The 27134-nt window shown below is 47.9% G+C and overlaps 1 protein-coding gene across 2 annotated transcripts in view; it reads left to right on the top strand.

Annotated features, from left to right (window-relative positions):
- The first annotated feature begins 7174 nt into the window (after window positions 1-7174).
- Window positions 7175-27134, top strand: part of CTBP2 (C-terminal binding protein 2) — a 128983-nt gene continuing 109023 nt past the window's right edge. Inside the window, exon 1 of one of the 2 annotated variants that reach the window (XM_056494578.1) lies at window positions 7175-7614. The gene's annotated coding sequence lies outside the window, so the exon portion shown is untranslated. Of the gene's footprint in view, window positions 7743-27134 lie in introns of both variants that reach the window. The other variant, XM_056494579.1, reaches the window with a different exon arrangement.

The raw sequence follows: 27134 nt of genomic DNA, 5'->3' as shown, positions 1-27134 counted from the left end.
CAACAGTTCTGCATAATGATTTCACATACACGCAAGGGTAAAAAACCCCACAACAGGATTATGAAAAGAGAATTTTATTGTATGTTGGCATCCTTTTGCTCATGTTTGCAAAGGGAAATGGATTTGAGAATTTCCCACCGATTTGAATTCAGTGGCTGTAGTAGGGCAGAAGTAATATGTATTGCCTTGTTCTAATCATCGATTCAATTCAAGGGTTCTCAGCATGGAACTCTTTTTCTTTCTCAATGGGAATAAATTTTCCAAGAAGGGATAACACCAACATATTATATAAAACATCACCCAGCCCCTAAATTAGTGTGACTTTGTGGAAATCAGTCAAAATCTATATTTAATTTGATGTGAGGAAAGTCTGATGCTGAGTCCAGATTACAACACAACTGCTACTACTACGATCAATGTACTGTTGAACTAAATTGTTTTATATATTGTATTAGGGGATCCCAGGTGTTTTGCTGGTCTTACAGCCCACTTGTTGCTGCAGTCAAAGCTAGGAAAGGATTAATAAATTCTGATATTCTGATATTCTGTGTGGGCACCCCATTCCCTGCCAACCCACGCTTGTCTCCCCACCACAAGCACATCCCTGTATTTAAAAGAGAAACATGAACTCCACCAGAGCCTTTTGTCCCCCAGATCCTGCAGAATGCAGCGTCATGGTTCTGTCACCTCTGCTGCACAGGGCACAGGCACAGTAATACATTAACACGAGGTCATAGCCTGACAAATGCTCCTCAGGCAGCTCAACCAGCCCTGCCACAAACCCAGCACTGCCACAAACCAGCGCTGCCACAAACCAGCCCTGCCACAAACCCAGCACTGCCACAAACCAGCCCTGCCACAAACCAGCACTGCCATAAACCAGCACTGCCACAAACCAGCGCTGCCACAAACCCAGCAGTGCCACAAACCAGCACTGCCACAAACCCAGCCCTGCCACAAACCAGCGCTGCCACAAACCAGCACTGCCACAAACCCAGCACTGCCACAAACCCAAAACTGCCACAAACCAGCACTGCCACAAACCAGCACTGCCATAAACCCAGCACTGCCACAAACCAGCACTGCCACAAACCCAGCCCTGCCACAAACCCAGCACTGCCACAAACCAGCACTGCCACAAACCAGCACTGCCACAAACCCAGCCCTGCCACAAACCAGCACTGCCACAAACCAGCCCTGCCACAAACCCAGCCCTGCCACAAACCCAGCAGTGCCACAAACCCAGCACTGCCACAAACCCAGCCCTGCCACAAACCCGCACTGCCATAAACCCAGCCCTGCCACAAACCCAGCCCTGCCACAAACCAGCACTGCCACAAACCAGCACTGCCACAAACCCAGCACTGCCACAAACCCAGCACTGCCATAAACCAGCCCTGCCACAAACCCAGCCCTGTCAGAAACCAGCCCTGCCACAAACCCAGCACTGCCATAAACCAGCCCTGCCACAAACCCAGCCCTGCCACAAACCAGCACTGCCACAAACCAGCGCTGCCACAAACCAGCACTGCCACAAACCAGCCCTGCCACAAACCAGCACTGCCACAAACCCAGCACTGCCACAAACCAGAAACTGCCACAAACCAGCACTGCCACAAACCAGCACTGCCACAAACCCAGCCCTGCCACAAAACCAGCACTGCCACAAACCAGCAGTGCCACAAACCAGCACTGCCACAAACCAGCACTGCCACAAACCCAGCAGTGCCACAAACCCAGCACTGCCACAAACCCAGCAGTGCCACAAACCCAGCCCTGCCACAATCCCAGCACTGCCACAAACCCAGCCCTGCCACAAACCAGCCCTGCCACAAACCCAGCAGTGCCACAAACCCAGCACTGCCACAATCTCAGCACTGCCACAAACCAGCACTGCCACAAACCCAGCCCTGCCACAAACCAGCACTGCCACAAACCAGCACTGCCACAAACCCAGCACTGCCACAATCGCAGCACTGCCACAAACCAGCCCTGCCATAAACCAGCACTGCCACAAACCCAGCACTGCCACAAACCAGCCCTGCCACAAACCAGCACTGCCACAAACCCAGCACTGCCACAAACCAGCACTGCCACAAACCCAGCCCTGTCAGAAACCAGCCCTGCCACAAACCAGCACTGCCACAAACCAGCACTGCCACAAACCAGCACTGCCACAAACCCAGCCCTGCCACAAACCAGCACTGCCACAAACCAGCACTGCCACAATCCCAGCACTGCCACAATCCCAGCCCTGCTCCTGCCCCGGCTGCTCCTTCCTCCCGCCGCACGTGTCCCACGAGGCTGAAGGCACAACCAACCCAGGCAACAGATCCAGCTGAAAATAAGCTTTTTTTCCTTACTCCCCCCATCTTTCCCAGGATTAGTGTTCAGCTGGATCTGTTCCCTGATCCACTTCACCTTGCAGCTGCACAAATGCTGGTGCTGGCAGCAGGAGGAGGCAGGGAGGGCTGGGAGCGCATGGCCAGGGCCCAGAGGAGCCAACTGCTCCTGGAGGCACTTGCAGCAGCAGCTGAGCACAATTTTTTTTTTTTTTTTAGTGGGCTTGGTTTTCTTTCAAAATTAGGGAGAGCTGGGAGAGTTTCTGCCCAGGCTCAAATAACCCATGCTTTTCCAAGCAGGAGCTCAAAGTCCAGCATGACCCTGCAGCAGGACATCACCAGGGATGCACAAGTCCTGCTCCCAGAGGCAGAGGGCAGGAAGGGCAGGACTGAGGAAGATTTGGGGTCTCTGGACCCTTATTGAGCACACTGACCACGCACAGCAGTGTGGGATCAGAGCTGGGGGAGCCAGCACCTCAAGCACCCAGGCAGCATGAATACAAATGAGGGTCATCTCCCATAAAGGAATCCACTTGAGATACTCCCATGGAATACTGAGAACTGCTATTCCTGGCAGCTTCCACACTGAAACCTGCCTTGGTGGTTTCTTTCTTATGATGACAAGCAAGATTCACTGTGCTTTTAAACCAGAAAGAAAAAAGAAAAATGATAAATGCATCTACCCTTCTTTCCCTGGGCTTCCACCAAGATCTTGTGGCATGAATGAGTCCTTTTCACTTGTATTAAGTTACTGTTACAGTATGAAACTCCAAGTCTGGGTTGAAAACCTTTTAAATGTGTAAAAAATAGTATTACAGTAATTAAATTCTAAAAACTGATCCTAAAATGGAGGGGAAAGCTGCTGATCTAAGATCATACTGTGCCTTTAGGAGCAATTTTTTTCTACTGGTGCAATCCCTCACACTGGATGACATCCTTAAAGTAAATAATAGAAAAAGTGATGTGAACCATCCTCCTAATGAACTTGCTTTTACAAGACTGATACCAAATGTTGGAATTTTGGCTCCCCACTAAAGTAATTGTTCTTGATGGTGCTTATACACTCGTGTCAATCTGATGTGAGATCAAAACTACGAGAAAATCAACCCATCTTCTAAATTCTCAGATCCAGAACAGTTTACCAAATATGTTTTGGAATAAATCCATCACTGGTTTGCATCAATCACAGGAGTGAAATGAAGGATGTGTATTTTGAAGTTAAAATAGGGTGCTAATATTAAAAGTGGAGTGCGTAGAAAATAAACCAGTCCATTTATCCATTTCTCCAAATTTACATTCACAAAAGCCTTTAAGGAAAATGCTTTATTGTATTCATATCCCTGCTTATTGGAGTAGTATTACAGGCAGATTAACCAAACTCTTGACTTACATTTCTAGAAAACAAGTGTTTCCTGCCACTCATTTGTAAAAAACCCATGAGCACCTTCTCAATTATTGTAATGATTATCCATTATAACCTAGCCAGCATATCTGCTCCAAACCAGTTACATTTTAAAAACTGGTAAAAAAATAAATGGGGTATTGACGTTGGTGCTGGATACTCAGCGTTCCTCACACCCAAATCTCATTTCTAACGATCAAAAGCAGCTCAGGAGGACGGAGGCAGGATTTGTGTCTGCTGTTCCTGCATAGCACCGAGTAACTAAGTTGCACAAACACTTGGAGCAGTAAAATAACTGGTCTATTCTAGTCAACAGATACTCACTCTAAATCTGCAGGGAGAGATGCTGCTGCTGAAATTTATGCGCTGAGAGTCATCCAGCTGAAGTCACCGCGACTCCTCGCGCTACATAAAAGCAACACAGGAGCATCATCTTTGCAGGATCAAGGCCCACATTTGCATCTGCAAATCAACCCTTTTATGAAAAGCAGGCTGTAAATTTTATTTATGATTATTTTGTTTTTAGTTCCTCGAGCCGTAGCAGTGCAGCAGGAGGTGCTGCTCCCAGGCTGACGTGTCGGTGAAGTGTCGAGGCAAAGTGTGATTGTGCTCCCGGTTGGCAGAGCCTCGTGTGATCTGCTCAGAGCCAGCATGTGGGTCAGGAAACAATATCCCAACACCACCGTTCCCCTGAATCCCCTGCTCAGAGAAAACAAGTTATTCACAAGAGAAGCATGTCATCCCTTACTAAAAATAATTACAAATTCATCAAATAGAACCAGTACGGACACTGGGGCTGCAGGCTTTGTTATGTTTCAGTGAGCAAAGCTGCAACTCCGAGCAGGGAGGGGAGCCCTGGCTGGCAGGGAAAAGGGGCATTGTGTAAATCCTGCACCCCAAACACCCACTTGTCATAATGGGGGGAATCATAGGAAGTGCATTTTTAAAAGCTCATTTGATTTCACAAAAAATAACCCTGGAAGAACTTGGCCCCTAATTGTTACCAGGAACTTTTCAGTACAGCTACTGATAAATTAAAATAAATAGAATAGAGGAACAGCTTGGATTTGCTTTGCAGACATCCCTCAGCAGCTACATTTTCAGGACTGTTCTTCTCCTAGCAGAGATTATCAGCACAGCCACCCCCTGTTAGTCCGTAAGCTTGGGTGCCTCAGAGATGTGTGGAACCTCCTTTTTCAGTAAGAGCTTACTGCCTGAAACATCTGCCCAGAAGTTGGGTAAAACCTAGAAACAACCTGCAGGAAAGAGGCCAGAAGAGAGGTGAGGTCTGTGCCTGCACACAGCAGAACAATCTTCCTCTTGGGCTGTTCATTCTTCCACTTGTCCCAAAACTGCTGCTCCCAAGCTCTGGGAAGCCAAAACACCCCACTCTGAGCACACACTAAATTTTACAGAAACCAGTGAGGCGCTGGAGGAGCTGAAGCTCCTTCAAGGTTGGACAGCAGCTGAATGGAAGTTTTAAAAGCTGCAATTTGAAGTTAAACCCCCGTCGTTCCAGGCCTCCCACTGAACCCACTGTGTATCTTCTTTCCGAGCATCTCATTACAAAGGCTATTTCACACTTGATGAATGTTCGATCGCAATCCAAATAGTTTGAAGAAAAATCCACATGCCTGAGGATTGCCCCCTGCTAAACTCAAAGATGTGTAGCTTAAGTGCTTTCTCCTTTACAACCTGTAACCTAATTGCTCTGGTAATGAAATAAGCATTTGTGTCTTTGGCCTCAACTTATGTCACTGCCTTTGTTTACATCGTGAATTCAAGGTTATTTATTAGAAGCAATTGCTGTGTTTCTGCCCGGCGCCCCCATACATTGTGTATGGAATGTTTAACAAAGCAAATTGACTAAAGCAAAGAGAGAGCAGGGTCATGGTGTAAAAAAATCCCCACTGCAATGCCAGGAGCATGGCCTTGGTCAGTGCAAATCCCTCCATCCACTGCAGCCCACGTCCCACGTGCAAAGGAGCTGCCCACAATATTTTGAGTTAGCAGTGCTGCCGATGAAGGAAATCCAAGAAGTCCCAGTAATACGGAAACTGTGATTTTCATGTTGAGGTTTCCTCCAGGCAGACAGAGTTTTTCCCTTTGGAGAGACTTTTGCCAAAGGGAAAAGTGCAGAATTAGATGCATCTTCCAGCTGAAAGCTGCTGAATTTTGCTAAAATCCACATAGAGGTGCCTGGCTGTACCCACATCATGCAGAGCCTGGGCGTCACGGGGTGGCCACAGCTGTGGCCGTCTCTGCACGGACACCACGGGGAATCCTGGTGAGCTGAGGCCACGTGAGGCTCCAGCTTCTGCGGGACAGCAGCAGCCCCCGGCAGCAGGTGCTGGGAGGACAAATGATGGACGTGGTGTAAGCATCCACTGAGGATATACAACGTGCTCGTAAGAATCAAGATCTTTAGGCCCTTAACGGTGTGATTCCACCCACAAAAACTGACGCTTGCTTATTTACTGTGATGGGCAACTGAGCTGGTTCAAGGGTTTTATTTGAGTAGAAAAGGAATGAACTGTTTCCCAGGCTGATTGAGAAGCACGGGATATATATAATGCAGGAGGCTCGATGATTATACAACAAAAAGATGGGATCACCACCTGCCCACATTCTTGTGATAAGCAGATGAAGAACGTCTGTCAAAACATTAATTCCCAAATCTAGGGGTAATACGGAATACAAACACAAATAGATGCGCGCCGAGCGCGCTCTCGTTATCTCGCACCCAGCCGCGATCACACCGCGCTCGCAGCAGCCGGGGCGCTCGGAGGGGCCGGACGCGGCATCCCCTCGGCTCGGGGATGTCACCAGCGCTTTCCATTCCCCGGTGCCCTTTCTGCGCTCCGGCCGCGGGATGCGAGCGCGGCGCCGGGCCCGAGCCGGGCGTCCCCGCGGGGCAGCGGCTGCTGCGGAGCGGGGCCGGGCGAGCAGAGCGCGGGTGGCCGAACAAAGGCGGCGGCAGCACGGCCGCCCCTGCCCGGCCCCCCCGGGCCTCGGCCGAGCGCAACAGGCGCCGCGCCCCGCGGAGCCCCTTCCCCGCCCCCGGAGCCCCGCCGAGCCCCTGCCCTGCCCCGCACGGGCCCGGTGCCGCTCCCACCCCCGGAGCCTCCCGCCGCCCCCCCCGCCCCTTCCTCGCTGCGTCTGTTTGTACTTTAGCTGATCCACTAATCCCCCGAGAGAGCCTATTTGTAGTGAAGAGTATCTATAGGGGGCGAGGCTGGTCCATGTGGGTTTGTGTCATTGGTTTGCAAGGAGAGACCCCGCCTATTGCCAAAAAAAAAAAAAAAAAAAAAAAAAAAAAAAAAAAAAAAAAAAAAAAAAAAAAAGAAAAAGAAGACGGGGAAAAAAAAAAAAAAAAAAAAAAAAAAAAGCGAGGCAGTGAGAGCCTTTACCTCTCCTCGCTCTCCGCTCACACAGCGTGGCGAGGGGGAGCGGCCGCTCCGCCCAACGCCGCCCGGGCACTTTCTGGCTTAAAAAAAAAAAAAATAAAAAAAAAAAATAACCAAACAAAAAAGGGAAAAAAAAAAAAAAAAAAGCAGGGGAAAAAAAAAGAGGAAGGAGGAAAGGGGGGGGAAGAGCGGCCCTCCCCCCCAAGTTGCAATTAGCATCCTCTCCGCTGCTGCTGCGGGGCTCCGGTGCCCCCGTCCGCTCCCGGCGCGGCGGCGGGCGGAGCAGGAGAGCGGGGAAAGGGGGGGTGGGGGGGAAGGATTAAGTTTTTTTTTTTTTTTTTTGTGCGGTGTGCGAGCGGGTGGCGTTTTTAAGGTGGATCTCCGGCAAACAGAGCCCGGCGGTGGATGCGGGAAGGGATGCGGCGGTGAGGAGCGGCGCGGGGCTGGCGGCGGCCGGGAGCAGGTAAGGGAGCGGCGGCGGCTGCGCTTCCCGGCGAGAAGGACAAGGGAAAAGCGAGGACATCTTTGCTTTAGTCAGCCTCACCGGCGAGGGGGCAGAGGAGGCAGGAAAAAAGCCCCGAGGAGGGGAGGGTAGGTGGAAATGTGATGGTGGTGGGAGGCGGCCGCGCAAGTTGCGCGGGTGGGCGCGGAGCGGCGGGGTGAAGTGGGAAATCTTTTGTTGTGCCGGGCCCCGCATTGTTTACTTAGTGCCGAGAGCCGCCGACAACATCTGCCGGGGGATTAACGGGGCGGCGGCGGCAGGAAAGTTTGGGCAAGGGGGGAACCCCGCGGTGCGGCGCGGCCGATGCTCGGGGGACGCGGAGCAGCCGCCGCCTTGCGCTGCTTTATGATTTTATTTTTTTTTTGGCGGGGGGGGGGGAATAATATATTTAGTTATTACCTTTTTTTTTTTTTTTCTCTTAATTTTAGGCAGATTATAGGGGAAAATAAATTGGGTTAGTATTTTTATTTTTTTTAAATCTTAATTTAAAAAAATTTATTTTATTACTGCTCAATAACCGCGCTCGCCCCTCAGTCACTTAGCAACTCTCCACGCTTGTAACCCGCGGAGGTGCGCGGTGTCCCTCGCTCCCTCCCTCCATCCCTCCCACCTTGTGCCCCTCCGCCAGTGCTCAGAATAATATCCCGCTATTTGTTTATTTCTTACGTATATTTCCTCCCCGCGGTTTGGACATTTTAAACCCTTCCCTGGTATCACTAGAATGGAAAATCAGAGGGGGTGCGTGAATTTAGGCGCGGAGATTGTTCTTTCCACACCCCTCCGCCCCACGATAAAAAAAAATAACATTTCCCCCCCCCAAACTTGCAGGACTTGCTGAGGGGGAAAGAATAGCCTTTTGTCCTGCCCAGGGACGTGCCCCCAAGGTAAATCCTGGCTGCAGCTTAGCGCCTGGTACTTCGCCGGGTCCCAGGGCTCTGCCTGTGCTGGGGAGGAGGAAAGTAGGAGATGGAGATCTCAAAGTAGTAGAAGTAATTTCTTCTTTCAGCTACACTTCTCCGCTGCCTTTGAATTGCCTGCAATGAATGTGCATAGCTCTAATTGAAGTACTTTAATCATTCACACTTGATTAAGTGTACCGTGACCAGAGGAGAGGAATACACACGGCTCCCTAGAACGGGAGGGACGGGATGACATTTTAATCCTGTGTTTTAAAAAACATTAGTGGAGCAGGAAAAAAGCGATCGGCGGTGACGGTTCGGTGTAACGGTCCCTTGTTTCATACAGATGGTGCCTTTCCTTCGGGATGAAATCCCAGTTATTGCGGATATCTGGGGAGGGGAGAGCAAGAAAAGACACGTACTTTTGGGTTTGTTTAAGCGGAGTGAGGAAAATAATGATAGACGAGATGCCTGGTGACAAAATGCTTTTGTTCCTGTTTCCATCAGTGCATAAGGGCGCCGACCTGCTTTAGCATTCTTTAAAGGTCCCTCTCTACCAAGGAAAATTGAAGATGGTCTCATTATAGGAGAGTGTGTTTGGAATACTATGAGGTATTTATGAATTCAGAGGTGATTGTTGGATCGCAGACATTTCAATTACGCATCCTCTAGTAAAAAAAAAAAAAAAAAAAAAAAATATTGTGGCGATGCGTTCTGTAATCTGTTACTTCCATAAAGCTGATTTGTGCTGGAGCTCCGGAGCTGGCTGAGGGAATGGGTCTGTCCACGGGGCTCCAGTCTTAAACAAGGATTTGTGTTCTGTGCCTCACAAAACTTTCTGCTGCAGGGGCAGCCCGAAGTTCCCATAAAAGCGATTGTTTGGGAAACGTCAGCTATCGTCAGTATTTTTCTGGAAAATCTGGCGTTGAGAGTGCAGGGTGGTATTTTTAGAAAGGAGCTTTTTATTTTTGGAGGCGTTTGTGAAACCCACCTGTTAGCCATTAGTGGGGACAGAGGTTGGGAGGTTGGCTTTCATCATTTGCAACCCGGGCGCATCTGGGGGCTGTGGCTGTTCCTCACTTGATCCTCATGGGCAATCAGAATATCTTTCACTTTAGAAGTTGTAACCAAGTGTTTCTAAAGCTGAACAGAAAATAAGGTAGTTCAGTCACAGTGGTGGCACTCTGCTGTGTTTAGGAACATGGATTTGCAGGAGCATTTGACTTCTCCTTTCTCTCCTAGAATTTCAGGCTGGGATGCTTCCCTGGTCCAGGGTTTTATTGTTGGTTTTATAGTGTACAAATCATAGATGATGTTTTCTTGCTGTCAGCTTTCCCTCTTTTAAGGTAGTTTTCCAGCCCATGTGGATCCGGGGGCTTGGCTGGCAGGGTGGCTCCAGAGCTCTTTGCCCCGTGGAGCTGCCACCCCACAGCCCCTTCTCTGACAGCTCCCTCTCATCCCCCACACTCCTCCGAGGGCAAACTGTGCCCTTTTTCCACTCCTGCTTTTCCTAGATGGAAAACACTCAAAGGAATTTGCCCACAGCAAGAACTGTAGCACAAACTGTCATCTTTAACGCTGGCATTTCAGTGCACAGATTTGTCACCGGGGTCTGGTGATAATATTCCTTGTATCAGGAAAAACATCAGCCTCAAAGTATGAGGTCCCAGGCACGAGCTGGAAGTAACATACTGAAACCTTTGGCCAGGAAAGTTGATTTATCCATCAGGCTGGCTGCAGTTCAGATAAAACTTCTTCAGTTCAGCTGACTCTGGCAAGAATGAAATATACTAATGAAAAAAACCCTGAATCTGGGTTTGCCCAGCCATTTGGAAAAGGTAGGTTAAGTTTCCCTGGGTGTTTTGGGCTGTTTGCTTGCTGTGGGAATTGACAGAGGCTTTATGTTTAAAGCAGAAGAAATGGAAAAGCTGCTCGGAACGCAGCACTGGCAATTTGCAAGTGTTTTGTTAAGATCTAGTGGATGATGCTGTCTCATAAAGCCTGATGGGTGTCACATTTACTCCTCACATCACATCTAGTGAGTATTCCTGTCTTTGTATTTTGGTTGTAGTAAGTTAAAGAAGTAAATAGTGGAGCTTCTGGTGAGCAGCTCTTCAGTTTGGGCTGATAACTTACACCTGCCCTGGATATTGGGGTTTTTTACAGATCCCTCTGTCCAGCTATGAAGGATATTTAGATTATAGACTCTGAAAGGAGAAATGAACAGGTGAATTAAAGACCATGTATGGGGGCTCCAAGGTGATTTTTGGGGTCCCCTTTTGCAGGGAGACTGAAATGCTGGAGGGGAGGTTTTGGCAAGTTGCCGCTGGTTTCGCTCTGGTTACTGAGATAAAACAATTGTTTTAGGGCAGGAATTGGTGTTTTCTCCATTGCTGTTTGTGGTGCTGGAAGATATAACTTCAAATGCAGTTTGTCACAGCCAGGTATGAGGATGTAATTCTAGAATGCAGTTTGTCAGATCTGCCTGGGCCACCTATCATTCCTTATGCCACGTTCCCATAGTTTGGTTTTTTTCCTCTTTCTCCTTTGCCAAAGGAAACAAGATAAGATGTAGGTGAAAGGATGAAAAATGTCATGACCATCCTCTGCAGCAGCGAGGTCTTGGAAACCAAATCTTCTCATTGTACCACCCACATGTTTTCTCCTGCTCTGCCCCATGGTGGTGAGGAACTGGGATTTTGGCATTTTACCAGGGAGTCACCACATAACATTCTGTGTGAAGTCAGCAGGAGTTTTGGTGACAGAGCACAGAAGAATCAGTGTCACTTGTTTGGTTCTACAATGGTGCTTTATTAGTGTGCACTCCCCTTTCTTGCACCATGAGCCCCAGTGATTTTTTTAAGAACCAGGAATAAACATCTGGAGCTTTTTAGTTTTTGTTTCTCCTCTCTGAGGTGATAATGCAGGTGAAGCACTGGAGTTTGCTTTTTTCTGGACTTGGTGTGGTGAGGGGGGAGTAGGGTGGTGCTGTGTGGGAAGGTCATGGGGGCCCTCCTGCTGGAGCTTTTGGTTTTTTTTTACTCTGTAATGTTTTCATAGAATCACAGAATGGTTTGGGTTGGAAGGGACCTTAAAGCTCATCCAATTCCAACCCCCTGCCGTGGACAGACACTTTCCATTACACCAGGTAGCTCAAAGCTCCACTCAGCTTTGCCTTAAACTCTTCTGGGGGGTGCTGTGATTTATTAAAGCCTGGTTATACCATGGGATTATTAGAAAGAAATACAGCTGGTATAGTTTGAGGGGAAAAACGTGTGGTAGAATCAGAGTTTTGCATCTGCACCTGCATGATCTGAAAGTCAGTGTGGGTGGGATGGGATTTGCTTTGCCTGGTCTGAGGTCAGTAATTGTGTCCTGTGGCAGGAGGAGCATGGTGAAGACCAAGGGCAGTGTTTGGGGGGAAAACATCAAAGCTGTGGTGCTGCAGAGGATGCCCCAAAGTGCTGTGTGTGTCACTGCCTGCATTCCCACTGATGGTGTGATTCTGGGTGTTTCACATGTTCTACCCAGTTGGGAGGTGTGTACTCCCACAGGCCAGGAGCTGCTGTCAGACCCCCTCAGTTGGAACCAGCTTTGATGGGCCCTCCAACCCTTCCTTGAGGTCATCACTGCTGCTGCCTGGCAGGGTTGCCAATTTTGGGGGTTTTATGGGATTTTTTGCCCATCCTGAAATCCCAGCCAGGAGCAGAGCATACTCTGGGGGATCCTGGATGCTCATCCCTGCTCTGTGGTTTTGCTGGGGAGGGCAGTCCCTGGAATCCCTTTTAGGGTCCCTGTGCTCCACAGCTAGAAGGAGTTGTGTGTCCATGCATGACAGGGTTATTTTGGATAATTCAGCCTTGTTTTTCAAATATATGATCTTCCAGGGTGGATCAAGGTAGGCATCTTGATAGGTATCCATAAAGTCCCATCTGTTCTGAGACTTTATGTAAGATTCAAATAAAACCTGAGTTACTTGAATGCATCAGTTGTAGATTTTATTTATTAATGATTTGCTCCTCCAGCCTTATCTGGCAGTGATTTCATGTATCCTTTAATCCAATAAAAAACAGTGGTCTTGCTGAAATTAACTGCCCTGCTTCTTCCTGGGCTCCTTTCCATCCCTTCTGATGGAAGTAGGTTTTATATAGTTTAAATAAACCTGCTTGGCTGTTGAATTTTGGGCTCTGCTTCACCCTAATCCTCACCAGCAGTTGGAGCAGTGTGGGATTAGGAAGGATCTTTGCCACCACAGTGGCCAAACTGAGGTTGACCAAATCCCACCATTTTTTGGGGCCGGGTGTAGAGTGCAGGGTTCTTTGAGTGTGAGTATTTTGAGGAGGTGCTGTAGGAACCTCGTGGAGCTGATTTCCAGAGGAGTTGTGCTGCTCCTGTGTACATTCACTTGTGCAGTGTTGACAGACACTCAGCCACCGTCTCTGTGCAACAACACACACCAATTATTACAGAAATAGACCCCTGAAGCACGGCGCGGAGGGAGAACGTGGGGATTACAGACACAATATTTACAAGGAGCCAAGTCTTTAATGAGACCAGGAATAATGCAGATGGATTCTCTGTTGCTAAATATAACAGATATGTAATGGATGCTGTCTATCTTCTTTTTTCTTTTTTTTTTTTTTTTTTAGTGTTCCATTCACATTGAGAAAAGAGGAGTTTGTGTGCTGAAGAGGTTGGCACAAAATTGTGGGATATTCCAAAATTAGCCTGGTTTTGGTTATTACTGTAATGACTATAAATGTGTGGCTCTGCAAGGTGTGAGTGACCCTGGCTGGGAGCATGGATGAGCCCCTTTGAAATGCTGATGGCCTTTGGGAAGAGCAGCAGGTGTACAGGGAGTGCAGGATCAGCCCCAAAAGAGGCAGAGGGAAGAGATGGAAATCTGTAAATCCAGTGGTTTCCATGCAGCTGGCACAGTGGTGGAGCTGGTAACATTGTTGGGGTAGAAAATGAGCAAAACCAGCAATGGATCCCAAGGCTGGTTCCTGTGCAGGCAGGGGATGTCACACCCTGGGGTGTGCTGAGCCTTCAGGAGTGTGGAGAATGTCCTGGTGTGAGCTGGAGAGAAAAGCCTGCAAATAAATTCCCTTTTAAAAACAGGTGAGGCCAAATGTACGAGATGTTGGTGGTACCTGTAGAGTAGTCATACAGTATCAAGTTTTTTGTCATTTTCTGTTGAAAACCAGGTTTTCCATGAGAGGGGATGTTGGAAGGAAACAGTAAATTAAGCAAAGTAATTATGCTAAATAGGAGATGTTACATTTAAAAGTTGGGAGCCTTAAGCTTTGCTGTGATTAGTTGTGGATGAAATTAATTTCAATTCAATATGTGGAAAAAATCCTTTTTCATTAGTTTTCATGTTCTCATTGTGCTCAGAAGTTTCATGATCCTGCAGCACAAGTTCATGTAGATTTTATACTTGCCACTTCTTTGAGCTCTTCCCTTTTTTAATACAAAAATGGTATAGTGCAACATCAAACCTGGAATTAGAGTGTCCCAAAGCTTCCAGCTGGAATACCTGTGCTGATTCCAGCTTTGCCCTTTGCTGGGATGTGCTCTCACTCCAGTCTAGCCACAGGCAGTGAGGTTGTGGCCACTGATTTTTGTTGTGGTTGTTTTTGAGAAAAATTCAGTTGAATGATGTGTCAGGAGGGAGAATCTGGAAAAGTGTCTCTGCTTGTCTATTCCACCTTCAGCCATTCCCATCCCAGCTGGGGCTCTGGGTTTTTTAAGGTGCTGGCTGCCAAATTGGGGTGCTCCAACTTAATCTATGTCTGCACATCCAAGTGCCTGAGAGGGGAATCAGTAGCAGAGAACAGAAATCAGAGCTGGAGGGAAAGGGATGCAGAAAGAAATTGTGGCTGGTAGTGATGAGAACAACAAACAGTTCTGTAAGTTATTAGAAATAAAACTGGGTTGCCACATGAGGTTAATAGAAAAATCATAAATATTACATTTTCTGATGGGGAAAAGTAATATGTTTAGTCCCTGTGAATGTTGTGGTAGAAGTGAATGTTGAGCAGTCACTGCTGCAGTCAGACCTTTGTGCTTCAGCCCTGGTGTCTCTCACTGAAGAGGTTTACAGAGTTAACTGAGCCAGTAATGTGTATTTTTTACTAAGTCTTGAACTACTGAGAAGTTCCTGTGAGCTGTGGCAATGCTTACCTTGTGTTATTGTAGAAAAGCAGTGGATGGACCAGGCTGAACACCACAGACCTGTCAGATCCTCTTAAGTCCTGGGCAGGCAATTCTGAGGATTTATTTGATGATGGAGGCAGGATGGTGATGCACTCAGTTCCCATTGGCGTGGGTTTAGGGGCAGCACGTCCTTGAGAACCAACTTTTTTCACTTAAAGAGCTCATGAATGGGATTAATAAAAGTAACTGAGGGGGGGTTATTCCCTTAAAATTCAGCATGAAATGCAGCTTGGTACAGCAGCACTCTTTGGACTGGGGATGTGCAGAGAAACTGGCTGAGCCCCAGCAGAATGTCAGTTCTCAAAATCCAGTGGTAAACCAGGAATAATTTCCAAACAGCCCTTTCCAGAAGCCTCCCTGAACACTCATTTTTGTGCTCACGCTGCTTAATGTTTGAGCAAGTCATGATAAGGCAGAGTCACTGCAGCTGGAGCTTGAAATGTCACCAGGATGGGGAGAGTGGTAAATAACAAACAGGAGTGACCGCTGGTGACAGCAGTTTGTACTGCTTGGCCACAAGCAGGTAATAATTCTCAGATGGCCAACTGTAAATTCCTCTATCTCAGAGCAAACAACTGGGGCTGTAGCTCCAGGATGCTGTCTGGAGAAATCATGTCTGTGTGGGGCAGCAAGGAGTCACCAACCAGCACCACTAATGTGATACTATGGCCAAAGGTCTTGTGTGCTCCTTGTCTGTGCTGGCAGGTGGCTGCCAGGCTGGAGGAGGGACGTGGCAGCCCCCCTGTCCCTGCTGCCTGCCTGGGAGGGGCTGGGAGGGCTGTGGGAATGCCAGAGGAGCCAGGAAGGGGTGCAGGGGACGGGGCCAGGACCTCCGTCTGCCTGACTTACCCAGGGGAATGTTGAAAGGTAGATTAATTAAGGGAATTAGTGTTGTCACAGGGAAAATAAATTGAATAATAAGGAGTTCTTGGGTCTAGCAGGCAGAGTTTTAACAAGACCTGGAAGCTGGAAGGTGAAGCCAGGGAAAGAATAGAGCTAAAGTCCATGGTTTCAGGACTGGTGGTAGTGGAGGAGACTGCTGGAGGTGCTGGTGATTTCTCCACCTTTGGAAATGCCAGGTTCAGGCATCTTTGTTCACTGGAGTGCATGAGGCTCAGGCAGGGATTGATTTAGGTAAGTTAGTGTGCAGTGTGCCAGGCTGGAAAATCACAGGGGTTTCTTCTGACCTCAGAATCCATGAAAGCCCATCATTTAAATGAGAGCATCTAGGGACTTGCAGATGGCATCAGCAGGACAGATTTTCTTCCAGAGGGTGACTTGCAGGGAGGAGACCTGTGTCTGAGAGGGGAGACTGCAGGATGGGACATTGAGCACTCAGGAAAGATCACAGGTTCTTCATTTCCCACCATTTCCTTAAAAAAAGCCTCATATCTGTCACAGGGGTGAGTTACCTCTGTGTCAGTGCCAGGTTCTTGGCACAGGGTGAGAAGTTCACAGGGACAGTATTGGTCCATTTTGTGTCTAATGCCTGGGTCAGGTGAGAGTTAATTTAGGCACAGGAAGGAAATGAGGGAGGATTCCTTTTTCTGATAGTCATGTGCTGTATCTAATTGTGCAGAATTTAGTCAAGCTCCCAGCCAGCTCTTGGTGACCATGATACATCAGAAATAACTCTGTCCCTGATGAGAAACCTGTGAGCAAAGAGTGGAAACTGATCAAGACATGTCAAATTCAGATGTAAACATTAACTGCACGTTGCTGGGGTAGTGACAGGAGCTAAAGCAATGTGTTTGTGTGCATGTTTATTTTTATTTTGAAGTGGGAATATCCAGCTGGATGTTTGCAGGTTTACTCTGCTTTTAGGTGAGCTTGCAGGTGGGTCTGCCCCTCTCATCCATCATTCATGGCTGAGGTCTGTGGGATCACTGGGCTCTGCTCCATGTGGTGCTTGAGTAAGCAGGAGCTGTTATGGCAGGAACATTGTTTCATGTCCCTTCTGTATGTGTGTATATCTCTATATATCTATATATCTATATCCACCTGTATACTTGTGTATCTACCCACGTCTATCTCTATTTAAAAATATATATACAGAGGTCTGTATCTGCTGGGTTTACACTGGGGTTTTAGGTCTAGAAGTCAAAAATGTTAAAAAACAGTGGGAAATAAGCAGGCAGTGGTAAAATGTCAAACTGACAATGTTGATTGGTTTATTTGGCTGCTTGAGATGTCCCTGTGCTCTGGAAGATCTCTGGAAGAGGAGCTGGAGCAAAGCAGGAATTTGTTGGTGCAGTTAGAAGCAGGACAGTGAGATGGGCTCACATGGTAACACAGCCTGGGCTAATGCCATGAATTAAGGACATTTAGATGTTTGGCTTTGTATGATTTAGCTTAAACAAACAAACATTAATCTCATTACTCAAGCAAATGAAATAAACCTTTAAGGCACTTAAACCGTGCCGATGGTAGGTGTCTGTCAGAGCAGTGAGACCTGTTTCTGCACTGGGCATCTCCTCCTGTGAGTAACTTACTCATGGTGTAAGTGCTCACAGCATGGGCAGCTGCTCTGGGGTGGTGGAAGGGACCCACAGGGATCATTCCCTGGGAGCCTGTTCAGTGCCCAGCACCCTCTGGGGAAAAAACTCCTGATACCCAACCTAAACCTCGCTCAGCACATCCTCCTGCAGTTTGGGAATGGCACTGGCCTGGCTGGCAGAGCCAGGGGCACAGGGGGTGAGAGGTTTTGCTGCCAAGCACCAGGCACTGCTCCCTGCACTGGCACAAGTCAGCCACGTCGCTGCTACTTCTTTATCCTTTCATTATAAAAGATGGGATTGCAAAGGTCCTTGTGGGGAATGTAATAAACCCCTTAATGCTGTCACACACAGCAATGAATTCCTGTGTGCCATGTCCTTCCTTCGCTCTCAGAGTGTAATGGATGTGACAAACCTCAGCCTGGAGAGGTTGGGGATTTTCTTTTTAAGTGTCCTGTGGACTGCACTTTCTTTAGAGGAGAATGTAAGAATTTTATTAACTTGGACGTGCCAAGCTAGCCCAGGAATTTTCTGTTGTCCTTCAGTTGCATTTGTTTGGGCTTTGGTTAGGCAGGAAAATGACTGAACTACATGTCATGTTTATAAGATCAAGAGTACCTTGCTATTTTCACACAGATCTCTTAATAGAGATTAAACACAAAATAAAGCAGAATGCATCACCAGTGATATTCCCATAAGCAATATTGTAACTTGTATGCAGTGTAATTATATTTTGTACACTTGCCAATTAAGCAGTTACGCTTTAGAGAAAAATTACTTTCAAGAGATGGAAGAAAAGTATTGCAGTAAATCAAATAAAATATACATGTGTTGGAGGCTTTTGTGCATGCAGCTGAAATGTTAAAATTTCCTGCTGTGTTCAGGTTATGGTGTGCATAACGATGCTCCGTGTCCTGTAGCTTTTTTGGGACTTGAAAATAGCAGATAGAAGGAAAAAAAAAGGCATGAAAAATACATTGCTTCCTGGGCTCGATGTATACCATGTAAAGCTGAGATGTTCCATCCTCTCTCCTGTTGAGCTCCTGTCTGTCACCCCTGCCCCAGAGCAGGAGGAGGTGAGGTGCCAGCTGGGCAGGCACCCCTGGGTCAGGTCTGTGCACCCCAAAGCCCAGGGCAGCCACCCCACTGCAGAGTCACTCCTGCTTCACAGACTCTGGGAGCCCCAGAATGGTTTGGGCTGGAAGGGAACTTAAAGATCATCTCATTCCACCCCTGCCCTGGCAGAGACACTTCCACTGTCCCAGCTGCTCCAAGCCCTGTCCAGCCTGGCCTTGGGCATTGCCAGGGATCCAGGAGATCCACAGCTGCCCTGGACATCTGTGCCAGAGCCTTTCCACCCTCCCAGGAAACAGTTCCTTCCCAAAATCCCATCTAACCCTGCTGTGAGTTTCCCTGCTACACCGTGTCTTTCCCTGTTGGCTGGTGCAGAAGTGAAGGGCACTTGGAACAGGGTTTCCCTAACCCATTGATGCATGTCTGTGAGTTCAGTGACATCCTTTGGCATCTCAGGTACCCTCAGCAGTTAATACCTGCTCTAGGGAGTCATGCAGGTGTTGGCTGGTGTGAGGGATGCCATGTTCATGTGCCACAAGCTAAGTCCCAGAATCCTCAAATGACCTGTATGAAACTGTACCCAGAAACACTGGGAATTACAGGAAACTCTGTCAAGTCATAAGGAAGTTACCAAGGTACTGATACTTGCTGAACAGGCACAGAATCAGTCCAATAGCTGTTTAATTATTTTTTCTAATGTAAACTTTGTGCAAGGGGAGTGTTAAGGAGTTCAAGCTGCCGATAGCAATGATAAAAAGTTTTTTTATTATACTATGAGGTCTTTATTTGAGGGTTTCAAAACATTTTGCAGAGCATCAGGTTAAAATGAGCTGGCTAAGACTCTGGTCAGCTTGGATGGGGCTTGGAGCAACCTGGTCTAGTGGGAGGTGTCCCTGACCCTGGAAGGGGGTTGGAGCAAGATGAACTTTAAGGCCTCTCCCAACCCAAACCATTTTGTGAATCTGTGCTGTGTGTCTAAAAGGGACAAGAGCCCTGTGGCTCTTCCTCCCCATCAGCTCTGGGAGCCTCTGCTTGTATAAGATCTCTTGTGTTTTTTTTTCCCTCTGAATCACTAAAGAAAGTTTTCATCTGGAAGTTACAGCATTTCTTTAAAAATCACTTTCCATCATACAGACTTAGGAATATCTCACTCAAAATGAATCAAACATATCAAAGTGTGAGAAAACTCAGGATAAGGTCTGCTGGGAGGGAAGTGCTGCAGGTGATGTCCCTGTTGTGGCTGGTGGGCTGGTGACCATCCCTCCCTTGCTGAAAGCCATGGGATGTGTCAGGCTCAGGATCTGGCTGCTGTGCCAGGCTGCTCCTGCCCCCCTGCACGGCTGCAGCCTGGGCTCTGAGTGTTTCCTCACCTTGTAATGTGTGCTGTGTAGGGGATAATCTGTCAGCAATTTAGTGGTGGTCCTTGTTAAAGGATACATCAGTGTTTGCAGTATAATCCCCTTTTATCTGAAGGGTTTGACCAGCCAGAGCATTGTCTGATGTGCATCTTTCCCCAGACTAGCTAATTTAAAAAAAAACACTTTCCAAGTGGCTCTGCTGTCCCTTCCTGAACTCTCCAGCACTGCAGGTCAGATGAGGGAATCCAGGTGTTTGTTTTTGAGGTGTGGCTGTGTTGGAGAGGCACAGGGAGGTGCTGCTGGAGCTGTGTGAGCAGGACTCTGTTCAACACCCCAGCTCCCACACCTGCAGCCTTTGGGGTGAGCTGAGTGTCCTCTCAAGTGCCCATGTCCTGACTGGGAATGGCTGAGCCCCCCTGGCATGGCTTATGTTTCTCTCTGTCAAAACTGCGCATTTTCAAAGGCTTACCGAATGGGTTTGTGTGAAAAACTTGTCATAGTTTGGTTTTTTCTCTAAAGATGACAAAATAAAGCAGTGAAATAAAAGAAAATGATGTTGAGAAGGGTTACCAGCTGCCCTCCAGCTCTGTTTTCCTGGACCCTGGCTTGCAGCATCACATTCCCACGTGGGTTGTGGCAGTTTCTGCCTTCCCCAGCTGTGCTCTGGGGAGGATGAGGATGTGCTTGGGCAGGCTGCCACTCACCTGCTGGGATTCCATCCCACTCCCACTGCATTCCCACACCCATGGTGGGTCTCTTACCTCTTCCCCTCTGAGCCTGTCCCTTTGCTGTTGGATACACATGGATGGCTTTGGGCTGTTGTTGCTTCCCTCCAGCCCTGTGCCTTTGCATCCTCAGGAGGCTGGCCGCCAAGACAAATTTATTTCTGTGGGTTTATTTTTAGCCTGATGCTCCTGGCCCTGCTGTTGGCACTGGCCATCACTCTGTGACCCCGTGGTGTGGAGCAGTGACAGAGCAGGTCCATGGCTGTGGGTGGGATTGTTCCTCTGGGGCATTCACCTCACCCATCCCTGCCCTCCATCCTGCTGGGAATGACCACCAGGCTCTGCCTGCAGCAAGCAGGAGGGGTTTGGATGTGCTGAGGTTTGGATGTGCTGAGGTTTGGATGTGCTGAGGTTTGGATGTGCTGAGGTTTGGAAGTGCTGAGGATTAGTTACAGGACAAGCTGAAAATTTCATGGAAAGTTAAATAAATGTTCGCCCCACATTGTCCTGTGTGTTTACATTTTGTGGAGGTTTCTTGCCTTCCTCCTGAGTTTGTCACAGAATAATTTCTGGATTTATTTGGAGCTGCATTGCTTCCAGCAAGTTTTTTTTGTTTTGTTTTGTGTTTTTTTTTTGTTTTTTTTTTTTTTTGTATCATGCACTTCATTGCCTTGAAAACTGTACTGTGAGTCATACTAATAAAAACTGAGACTAAACTGGATTTGGCATCACTTTTTTTTTACCAACCTAGCATAAAAAGGCAAGCCTTCTGCTCAAGATGCAGGACTTTGGTCAAGTTGAAGAGTTTCCTTGTTGTACCTTGGGTTTATCAGTGGCTCATAACCTTTCCTCCTCTCTCTTTCCCCGTCCCAAGCCTCTCTGATAATATTAATTTGTGAAGAAATAAGCCAAGGTATGCTCTGAGTATAAGGAGATGATTATCACAACAGAATAATTACATTTGGGTACTTGATTTGATTTGTTAGCTGGAAGATTAGTCGGAAAGCAGAGAAGAAAATGAATGCATTGTTGACTGCAGGAAGTTATTTATGAGTTTTTACTTATGTTTAAAGGAATTCCCTGTGACTTAAGTCGCAGTGCGATTTACAGCCTCTCACATTGGCTAGCTGAATAAATAAATAGAATAAAGACAGGAAGAATAAAATGAAATGGTACCAGGTTTTGTGGGTGTAAAGTTTCTGTTGTGGAATGCAGGAAGCCATGGCTTTCAAAAACCCAGCCAGACAGATCAACAAAAATAATGCCCGTGTTTCATCAGAAGAACAAGATCCCAGCATGTTTTGCATTAATTACATTATGGCAGGAGAAATACTTACATACTCACACACTCTGTATGGACCTTGTGTTACAGTTCTGTAATTTTTCCATAATATTCTATGGCTGCTTCCCCCATTCCTGGTTCCACAAATCAAGGAAATGGCATGATCCAGGAGGGAGGAATGATGTCTGTGCTGGACCTAACCCTGAGAGCTGCTGGTGCTGTTCAGTGTGGTGGAGATGGAGGAGGATTGGAGTCTGCTGGCTTAGGAAACACTCAAGGAGTGAAGGGGCTGCTTGGAAGTGGGGATAGGTTTGGGGATTGGTCAGGACTGACTCCTGCAGAAGGGACTTTGCAGCTGTCACTGGAAAGCTCGAGTTGGGAAGTGCACAGAAGGCAGTCTGAGAGGAGTCAGTGTGTTTCCTGCTGCTGTCACAGAACACATGAGGTTGATCTGGCCCATCCATGGGCTGGTCTCCTGAGACCTGTCCATGTGCCCAGGTTGCTCAAGTGACAAAGCAGAGCCGTCCCAGGGCGGCTTTTAGCACCAGGCGTGCGTTCTCACTTGACTGTTAAATCCTGTCACTCCGTACTTGGTGTTTTTAAGTCATGTCCTGGGTCAGCAGGGTGCAGTAAAGTGGAAATAAAGGCAAACCTCCTGCTCTGGCTCAGAAGAGCACTGGTGAGGAGTGCGCTGATTCTGTCAGAGGAGATCAGGGATGCTGCTGCGCCTTGGAGCGGGGATGGCGCCGGGCTCCGCGCTGCGCCGCGCTGCTGTGTGATGCTGATTTACACCAGCTGCTGACGGGCTCCAGAACTGGGCTTCAGAGTAGCTCAGATGTGGATCAGACTCGCTGTGCTTTTGGGAAGCCCACTGGGCAGATTTCCTGCCTTTTCCAGGTGGTGTGTCCTGAGCTGGCAGTGCTTGGGAAAAAAATGCCAGGCAGAAAGCAGCCTGCTGACATCTCCCAAGGCTGCATTCGTGGGTATAAAACTTCAGGGACTGAGGGTGCTCTCCTCAGGGGAATGGCCTGCCTGCAAATGCTGCATGTCCAGTGTTTGGTAGTTGGTTCCTCCACTCATTCCTTGGAAAGGGAAGGGAGCCTTGCCTGAAGTCCAGACCATTTGAAGACCTTATGGAGGTTTCAAAAGTAGTGTGGACTGGCTGGAGTTGGTTTAAACATTAAGAAAGATTAATTCTTGTGCTGCCCAGCAGTCCAAAGGGATTGGTGGGATTGGGCTCTACAAACCAAGGGGGATGGACATAACCAGTGCTCACCTGGTCCCATTTACATCTCAGGTGTTTGGTTGCTCTTGTGTTTGTGCATACCATGTATAAAAGCAACTGGGTACACTGAGAAGCAGAAACCAAACACAAATCCCTTGCTATCCCTGCCCTGCAGATGAATGTTGGTCAAGGACCACTTTCCAAGTGCAAAAAATGGAATAACACTGCCTCAGCTAGCAAAAGATTCCTTGGTTTTTGTGGGAGGAGGAAAAATGGTTTGGATGGGAAGGTGCTGTGCTGTCAGGTGCCTTCATCTGAGAAGAGGATGCCATGTTGTTCAAGGGGCTCTAGGAAGAAATGAGCTCCCCATGTGGTGCTGAGTTTGTCCAGGTGTGGTGGGTGTCAGGCAGGATCTCCTCTGGTGGCCTGGCTCTCCTGAGTTCTGCAGGAGATGGGATTTAGGGGAGTGATGAGAGGGGCTCTGAGGGGCAGTGACTTCTGGTGCATGGGTGAGAAACCCATGAATAGGAATGTGCTTTCCCTAGCTGTTCAGCTTTCCCTGGCTGTATGTAAAGAACGTTTCTGACACTGATCATCAGTGTAGTGTCAGCAGAAGGTATTGACAGACCCATGAACTGGAGAGCAGCTGTTCACCGAGGCATTGTGTATTGATATTTGTGTCACATCTTTGGGAATCCCCAGAAATCTTGGTCTCTCTTTGCAATGGTTGGTGGAGGGAAGGAATGGTGCTGGCAGAAAAGGACTTTGTGCCCTCTCACAGGCTGAACCCACCAGTGTGGTTTTTTTCCATGGTGGATGGGTAGGTGTTGGAGGATTTTTAAGCACTGAGCATAAGCTTGAAGAAAGCTAGATTTGGTGGTGATCATGATTTGTGTCACAATGGCTGTGCTGTAATTGGCTGTGTTCTGCACCAGAAAGTTGAGAGACCATTAGAATAAAGTTTTTCAATAACGTGCAACAAATTCTCATCATTTAGGAGTAACTTGTATATGTTGTGTTGAGTAATTACAGAGTACAAGGAAGACTTGATACAGAAATTGTAGCTTATCCTCCTGCTCCTCTTTGGAGGTAGGGAAGTATATTTTATTTTCCAGTTTGAGTGTGCTTGCTCAGGATGGCCCTGCTTTTAATGGTGCTTCCCAGGGGAGAATTTACAGTGGGGATTTCCATTACTGCTAATGAGAGTTATGCCTGTGCACTTCACTGACCTGGTGACAGAGGGGAAGAAATAATAATTAAATTCTTCATCTTTTAAAAAAGATAAAATGACCCTAAAATGCCCAATATGTCCAGTCTGCCAGTGGGCAGCAACTGGGAATGGGAGCTGCCTTCATTGCTGCACCTGATCATTCACTGATAAAAAAGGGAAAGGAAAAACAATCTAGAAATGCATTCTAAGTGGGGAGAATAATGAATGATCTAAGGATAGATATTGTGATTACACAACAAAACATAGGTTGCTCCTGTAAAGTTGTTGAAAATGAGTTGCAGTGGGTTTTCTTTATGTGTGTGATTAACACACTCTCCCATTTAAAGCCATTAGGGGTAGTGCTGCACTTGATTTAAAGTAAGTGCAGTTAATATTTTTGGTTATAAATTTCAGGCATGCTGGTAAGAAATCATCAAAAAGTACAATTCTTCATGTAGAGGGACCACAAATCCATATTATTGCCCCTAGAGAAGAAGAGATTCTTCTCCTGCAGCTGGATTTTGCTGGTTGGGAAGGGCTGGTTGTGTGCTGGGGAATTAGAGCGAGCACAGAGTTAATGGGAGCTGTTGTGACACATCTTTTGTAGGGGAGTCTATGGAAAGGGAGTGAGGAAAGGGCTATACCTAATCAGGATAAATGTCAGTAGCATATTTTAATAAATTCTTGATTTTGTTTGGACTGTTTGCAATTGCATATTTAAAAGGAATCTGCCATCCCCTTTCGAAGGTATGTGACATTTAAAAGATCTGTAAGGAAGATTGGTTTGACAGCTTCAAATTACATTTGAAAGAGTTTTTTCCTTTCAAAACAGAAAATGAATACTTCCTATTCTAAATGTCACTGCAGAGACATAAACATGTTTAATCAAATTATATATTTAATTTATGTAAAACGTAATTTTTTATTCATGCAAGAGACTCACTTGTTACATTTACACCATCTCCGAAGCTTCGGAAAGTTGGTGAACTGATGAATCTATTGAATAAATCACTGCTCAGCAGTTTTCCATATCCCTCCAAAATAGCCTTTGGTTTGTTGTTGGCTCTCCCACGTCCAGCTGTTTGTGTTCCAGCTGGGGCTGCCATTCTGCCTTCATTAGCAGAGCTGAGGGGTTGGCTGGGCCTTTCCAGGCTGGAGGGAGCAGCTCCCACGGAGGAGCTGGTGTGGTTGGGATGGTGGTGGTGGTGGACTTGTGTCCTTCTCATGGTGAGCCAAAATGATGAAGCTGCTGAGCCAAAACTGGGAAACTTCTCCCAGGGGAAAGGAAAGGCTGTGGGATGTGGTGCTCTGCACTCCAGATTTCATGGCATTTGCATCAAGGGCAGATCTGTGGAGCAGCCCAGCAGGTCTCCAGGAGATGAGGAGCTTTGGCTGCTGGCAGGGGTGCTGCCCATGCTGTGCTGCTGTGCAGGAGCTCTCTGGAGCCCTGCTCATGTCTGGAGCCCTGCTCATGTCTGGAGCTGCTCCCTGCTCATCTCATCTCTGGAGCCGCTCCCTGCTCATCTCTGGAGCCCTGCTCATCTCTGGAGCTGCTCCCTGCTCATCTCATCTCTGGAGCTGCTCCCTGCTCATCTCATCTCTGGAGCCGCTCCCTGCTCATCTCTGGAGCTGCTCCCTGCTCATCTCATCTCTGGAGCTGCTCCCTGCTCATCTCTGGAGCCCTGCTCATCTCTGGAGCCGCTCCCTGCTCATCTCTGGAGCCCTGCTCATCTCTGGAGCCCTGCTCATCTCTGGAGCCGCTCCCTGCTCATCTCTGGAGCCCTGCTCATCTCTGGAGCCCTGCTCATCTCTGGAGCTGCTCCCTGCTCATCTCTGGAGCCCTGCTCATCTCTGGAGCTGCTCCCTGCTCATCTCATCTCTGGAGCCCTGCTCATCTCTGGAGCCGCTCCCTGCTCATCTCTGGAGCTGCTCCCTGCTCGTCTCTGGAGCCCTGCTCATGTCTGGAGCTGCTCCCTGCTCGTCTCTGCCTCTGCCAGCAAAGCCTGCCAGGCTGGAGCCGGCAGCGCATCCCAGCCACCTTCCAGGGTGGGATGCTTTTCAAGGAGGGACATTGGGCAGGTCCCTGGAGCAAAAGCTGCTGTCACCAGCTGTGTGTCATCAGCTAGTGTCACCCAGCTCAAGATGGATGTGCATCCAGTGGCTTGGGCTTTCCTGCTGGAGAGGAAGCAGTTGAAGAGGAATCAATGTCAAGAAACAAAACCAGGGAATTGAGTGATTCTGCTTTGTTCCTGTTGTGATGTGTGCAAGCTGCATGGATTTGCTGGGCACATACAGATGCTGAACTCATGCCTGGCCCAGAAGAGGTTGGGACTGTGGGGTTGTACCTGCTCTGGTGTGGATAGAGCAGGGCTTTGCAAATCTTTGAGGATGACTTGTTGTCTTGCTGTTGTCTCTGGGTGACCAAGCAGCCTGTGGGTGAGCTGGAGGCTGCTCTGCAGGGTCTAAAAGCCAATAGGGAGCTCAGAGTGTAGTCATGTTACTGAAAACCTCCTCTGAAAGGGGTGAGAGCAGGTCCTGCAGGCTCCTCTGCTGAGTCCTGAGCTGGCAGAGGAGCAGTTCACTCAGACACTGGCCTTGGAGCTCTGTCTTGGTTTACACAGCTCCAGTGGTACCAGCCTTTTCCATTTTTTGACCTCATCAAGAAATACAGATAGTAATTCTGGTTTACCTGTTCACTGATCAGGGGAAAATCACGGCACTGGGAGTTAATTGCAGCTGTCAGGCTGTGCACCACTGCCAGGCAGGGCCTGCTCAAGGGCAGACCCAGACTAACATAAATGCTTGGAATACCTCAAAAGGCAGAGTCTGATGGTTTATTTGGTAGATTCCTGGATACTCTGAAAGGTGCCTCTGTGCACAGTGAGGGCAGAACAAGCACACTCAGCGTGGGTGCTGGAGGGGGATGCTCAGAAGTTTGATTTCCTCAGGTCAGTCTGTCCTCCAGCAGGAAAACTTGCCAGGCATCGTTCACCT

The sequence above is a fragment of the Oenanthe melanoleuca genome, chromosome 6 (genome assembly GCF_029582105.1).
Source record: "Oenanthe melanoleuca isolate GR-GAL-2019-014 chromosome 6, OMel1.0, whole genome shotgun sequence".
Lineage (NCBI taxonomy): Eukaryota > Metazoa > Chordata > Aves > Passeriformes > Muscicapidae > Oenanthe > Oenanthe melanoleuca.
The sequence above is the reverse complement of the archived record's forward strand: the minus strand, read 5'-3'. Positions and strand labels throughout refer to the sequence as shown.